Here is a 6,034-nt window from a genome sequence, read left to right on the forward strand (position 1 = left end):
GGTATCCTAGACCTAAAGGGGGCTAACAGTAACTGTCCCACCACACTAATGCCCCGTACACACGGTCGGATTTTCCGATGGACAAAGTCCGATCGGAGCGTGTTGTCGGAAATTCCGACCGTGTGTGAGCTCCATCGGACATTTTCCATCGGATTTTCCGACATACAAAGTTGGAGAGCAGGAGATAAAATTTTCCGACAACAAAATCTGTTGTCGGAAATTCCGATCGTGTGTACACAAATCCGACGGACAAAGTGCCACGCATGCTCAGAATAAATAAAGAGATGAAAGCTATTGGCCACTGCCCCGTTTATAGTCCCGACGTACGTGTTTTACGTCACCGCGTTTAGAACGATCGGATTTTCCGACAACTTTGTGCGACCGTGTGTAGACAAAACAAGTTTGAGCCAACATCCGTCGGAAAAAAACCTAGGATTTTGTTGTCGGAATGTCCGAACAAAGTCCGACCGTGTGTACACCCTATAACTGTCACAAACTGACTCCATGCAGTAATCAGAAAAAAAAAAACTGCTTGGTGTCAGTGTGACGGGGGTGATCGGGGGGTAATCGGGGGGGGATTGGGGGTGTAATGCATACCTGGTGTGTTCTACTGTATGTGTGTGTGTTGTGCACTCACATTCCAGTCTTCTCTCCTCGGCGCCGGAACGGAAAATGCCGAGCTGAGGAGAGATGATATCATTTCCTCTGCCTCTGTGTACAATACAGAGGCAGGGAAATGATCCCATTGGCTGGGAGCGATCGCGAGGGGGGCCACGAATGGATGGCCTCCCCCTCACCACCGATCGCCAGGGAGGATTTGCCGACCGCCGCAGGCACCAGGGGGGGTCCGATCGAACCCCCCACCCGCGGGCAGGCAAGGACGTACCTGTAAGTCCTTTTGCCTGCCCGTGCCGCTCTGCCGACGTACACCGTCATGCGGCGGTCGTCAAGTGGTTAATCAGTAACAGTCCTGATGTAGATATATGAGTGCATTATTTGAAGAAATAGGCAATCATATCCATATCATATCCAGCCTATTCTAACTAGCTACATGCTCAGTGTCCATGACAGGTTACCGTCCATTAACTCTACTTCAAATGGACTACATTTCCCAGCAGTTCCTTTTCTTTTTCCAAAGGCAACTCTGGGCAAAGGGCATGACTGCATCTCAGGCAACAAGCAGCCAAGCAGCTTCTCTGCCTTTTGGCTAAGATCAAGTGTAGTATCTGTTCTTATCAGTTTCCAGAGGAGGCGCTGTGTCACTCTCGTTGGGGAGGGCCAGCAAATCCAATGGTGTTATAGTGCCTGGAAGGGCGGTAATCAGCAGTGACTATGCTGAGTTGCCCGACAGATAGACTGGGGACCAGCCAATGGTTTAGTCTGAGCTGCCAGGAAGGGTGCTCCTGGTGAGAATGGGTGCTGCATCTTGGTCTGGCCGGAGGGTCGGGTCCTTGGCCTTCTGGCCTGGATTGTGGTAGCTCTAGCTACGGACAGTTATTCGGTAGAGAACGCTTACTCCCCTTTTGCTGGTGGGGGGGAGTGGTTAGTATCTACCCGAATGTAAAATCGGAAGGAGTGATGGGAGCGATGGTGGGTAGGGCTCTCACCAAACTCCCTGATCTTCATACCTATCTGCCTGTGGTGGGGGCTGCCGTGGTCCAGGGTTGGTCTTGAAAGCCTATGGAGTATGTGCCCCTGGAGTGGCAGTCCAGGGGTGCCGAATAATCACTGTGAGTGGCAGTCACTTTGATTTGAGGCACCACGGTCACTGCACCATAGAACACGCTTTTTTAGCGCCTGCCTCTTGGGCCGGGCCTTTTGGCTGGGACCAGAGAAATTTTTATTTCCTGGCCGGAGGGCCTGGTCATTGTTTTACACAATGGCCACCTTTTTCACTCTCCTCTTCACTATCCCTTCCCCACTTTCTTTTTATTTATTTTATTTAAATCAATGCCTATGTTTGTCACGTTTTGTCTTTTTATGTTTGTACACGGTTTTCTCACTGTGTGATGAGTAAGGATGCAGGTCCTCTGGCCAGCCCTGAAAGTCTTGGGAAGGGGTGGACATGGCCTTTTGGCTTAGTTCGCCCTCTCTCATGGGGTCTCCCTTCGGGGGAGCTTCTTCTAGTATTTGGGTGGGTTCTGTTTCGGCAGGCCCTCCAGAGAATGGGGTCTGTCTGTTTTCGGCCAGATAGACCATTGTAAAGTACTTTTGTCCCTGTCTGGAGCCTAATGCCCCGGGGGATTAGGGAATTGGCACATCTGTGTACCAGTTGCACTTTTTTGTGTTCACTCTTTATGTGTGTGCAAATTTTTTTGGCACCAGGTGAAGTTTTTTGGGTGTGTTATGCACGCCATAGGCTTTCAAAAAAAAAAAAAAAAAAACAAGCAGCCAAAATATGATGCAAGGGACCATACTTCGGAACACAGGTCCCTTGCAAAGACATCCCCAGTCTGTCCACATGACAGCCGAAGACAAAGACATTCTCTTCATCATTTGCAAACGCAGTCTGGAAGTCGCAGATCAATCTTCAGGGTGGAACACCCCAACAACTTTAGTTCTAGGCAATGTGGCTTAAGGTATCACTCACTGTATCTGCCGGCAACATTCAGTCCCGCACAGTCCTGGTGATACAACTTTCTGAAGTGTTCCCCATTAACAAAGAACTTTGTGCAAAGAATAAAGTAGCTTCAGCAAAGCGTCCTTTGACTCCACAACTGCACATTTGTAATTCCACAGAGATGATATTGGTATTTTCCTGCAACGGTTACCAGTAATACCCGGGATCGGGTAGGATCAAGGTTTCTCCCTTGGCGTTCACCGTTGTGGCAAAAGGTTTACTGTCTCTTTTATCCGGTCTGCGAATAACCACACTATCCAAATTGATCTTCCAGCCGTAGCCCCAGGTATTTGCTACAGAATGGTATTTTGCAGCCATCTTAGGTGACAACTTAGGAAAGTCCAAGTGGAGAGGAATTTGTAGAAAACTGCTCACAACCTCATCCAGCCACTGAGCCTCTTTGTCGAAGATCTCATCTTCCAGATGAGCTGGTATGTATGGATACAAATACCCGTATTCAGACGTTACCTTCTTTATTATAATGTGCTGTATTTTGGACAGCCGAGGCAGGGTCTTAGGGTCTCGGTACCCAGGTAGAACACGTGCGTCTGGGGCACGCAGGACTGAACACCCAGCAACATCTCTGGTTACGATCCACTTTGGAACTTGGCATGGGCATAATAGGCTGGGCTGTGGGAATCCATTGATTCCCTTGATCCTTCTCACAGGACCTGGCAATGCTAATCAGCGGTGCTGCACTGGCTGACAGCATAATCTGTATGTTTTCAGTAGTGGTAGCTGGTGCTTCATCCTCCTGCACATTACTAGTTAACTCGTCATCACTTTCTCCCCATTTTCCTGAGTAGGACAGGGTGTTCGAGAAGAGTTCTGACAGACCATCGGACGGAATGTCCGAATCCGAGATGGTCGAGCACTCTTCGTCAGGCAGGTAATTACACTTGGCCTTTGCCCTGATTGGCGCCCTCACGACATCCCCTTTTACAGCCACCGGTATCACTTCCCCCACAGGCACATCACTCACACCTCTCACTGGCTTACCCGGCCCCGGTATTTTCCTCTCGGGTGGCTCAGACATCAGTGCGAGTAGTTGGGCTTGACCTCGGCCTTTAGTAACGATCAGTGCGCTGGGTCTTGGGGTAGTCGCTGAGACAGGGGTAACAGCTTCCTGCATGACTCGGATGACGACCAGTGAGTTTGGGGCATCATTCTCCGCAGGGACAGCAACCTCGATCAGATGCTCCCAACATCGTCCACAAACGATCCAAGGCCTCAACTGCGTAGTCAGGCCAGAGCACTTTCCACAAATCAATCCTAGGGACTCATATCCCCCAGCTGTATACAAGGCAAGCTGGCCATTCGGTGTGTACCGTACTCCGGTATCAGTCAGGACAGATTTTCCTCCACTTGGGCCGAAGCAGACGCCCGGAGTGTACTTTTCCAAATCCACCATCTCGCTCATGAACTGCACCATCTCCTTCACTAACCCACAATCAGAAACACATGACAGCACTTCCTTATCCTCCTCTGCAGAGCGGGGGCTCCTCCCCCTGCCAACGGATTGGTGCAAGAGTTCTTTAGGAACTGTGGTGCCTGCCTCCTTGCTGTGGCGCGCCAAAACCATAATGGAGTACATTTTAGAATCTGGATTAACCCTCACAGTGCTGGTGGGAAGTGTCAAAAGACCAGGCTGATCCTCTCCCCCGAGCAATGAGACTTGGTGGTTCTGGATAGCTCTTCCAATGGAGCTGAAGTTGGTTGCTATGGACGACTGCTGCAAGGACAACGCCTTAGCCCCACGTTGGGCGCCAAATGTAGCAAGGTCTTCGGCCTTGTCCAGTCTAATGAGGACCTCCAAGGCCAAAAATAACTGACATCCTTCAATATGTAGTGGGTTGTGATGCATAGTGGGTGCAAAGATGGTGAAAGTAATTGGGCGTCAGGCACTTCTTGAAGGTAAAATGGTTCTCCCAGCAGGCAAAGGGATCTAAGAAAACCCCTGCCCTTTGTCTGAGATTCCCCATATACCCATAACCTGATCTTGGGTTGCCCTTCTCGTATCTAGTACCACCAAGTACCCGGCCACCTAGTGGTAGAAGAGAAAAGTGCAACAAGGCCAAACTTAGGGAAAAACAATAGATCTCTATCAATTGACCAAGATAACGACTCTTGGCAAGTAAATTTGTGAGGAGCTCCCTGACTAACCCTTGGGGTTCTACACAAGGCAGGATGGATCCATGCTTTTATGTTGTTTACACTAAATTCTGACCCTACCATCTGAATGTCGCAGCTGAAATTGAGACTCATCAGACCAGGCAACGTTTTTTCCAATCTTCTATTGTCCAATTTTGGTGACCCTGTGTGAATTGTAGCCTCAGTTTCCTGTTCTTATCTGACAGGAGTAGCACCCGATGTGGTTTTCTACTGCTGTAGCCCATCTGCTTCAAGGTTCAATGTGCTATGCGTTCAGAGATGGTATTCTGCATACCTTGATTGTAACAAGTGGTTTATTTGAGTTACTGTTGCCTTTCTATCATTTGAAACCAGTCTGCCCATTCTCCTCTGACCTCAACAAGGCATTTTCGTCCACACAACTGCCTCTCACTGGATATTTTCTCTTTTTCAAACCATTCTCTGTAAACCCTAGGGATGGTTTTGTGTGATTATCCCAGTAGATCAACAGTTTTTGAAATACTCAGACCAGCCCGTCTGGCACCAACAACCATGCCACATTCAAGGAAGGACCGGAGATGCATCACTTCCCTCTGACAGCCATCAATGAAGTTTTAGATTTTCACGCCTTGCCAGAAGTGTGTGGAATAAAAACCCACTGCTGTTCTTGCTATGTTAGTGGCTGAATATTGCTGCGCATGCGCATGCTCAGATAACATTACTGCTGACAGGCAGGGTTTCTATAGCACAAGAGGTCTCTTTTGTCATTAATGTTCCCCTGCCTTTCAGTGGCAATGGGATCTGAGCATGCACAGCTCAGACCACATTTACAGCCTGCTCTGTGTGCCGTGACAATGTGCTCATGTGTGCATGCGTGGGAGTGATGTCACTGCAGACAGAGATATGGAACCCAGAAGGAAGACCAGGAGAAGATAGAAGCTCCAGGGACCAGGGAGAGCCCTGACAGCTCTGCGCTGGAGGGTTCCGCTTGCAGGTAAATCTGTAATAATGTCTTAGTATGCAGTACCTGATTTCTGGCGACTGCTTTAATACTTACATTTTTATTTTCTTATAGATACAAGCAGGTGAATCTGAGTTGATATCAGCTCTCTTCTTCAGTCTATGTACAGCAGAGCTCAGAACGGGAGAGGGAAAAGCATCACAATCAGGCAATCTGATGTGCTGCAGTGCAAGGAGCATGCTGACAGGAGAATGCAAAATGACACAGAGATGTGCTCATTATTCACCTGTTTCTCTTATCACTGTCCAATCATAGACAGCTGA

The 6,034-nt window shown here is 48.8% G+C and overlaps 1 pseudogene; it reads left to right on the plus strand.

Moving 5' to 3' along the window:
* The first annotated feature begins 1,187 nt into the window (after nt 1-1,187).
* Nucleotides 1,188-1,390, plus strand: LOC141114643 (U2 spliceosomal RNA; annotated as a pseudogene).
* The last annotated feature ends 4,644 nt before the right edge of the window (nt 1,391-6,034 follow it).

Source organism: Aquarana catesbeiana, linkage group LG12 (genome assembly GCF_042186555.1).
Source record: "Aquarana catesbeiana isolate 2022-GZ linkage group LG12, ASM4218655v1, whole genome shotgun sequence".
In the NCBI taxonomy this organism is placed as follows: Eukaryota; Metazoa; Chordata; class Amphibia; order Anura; family Ranidae; genus Aquarana; species Aquarana catesbeiana.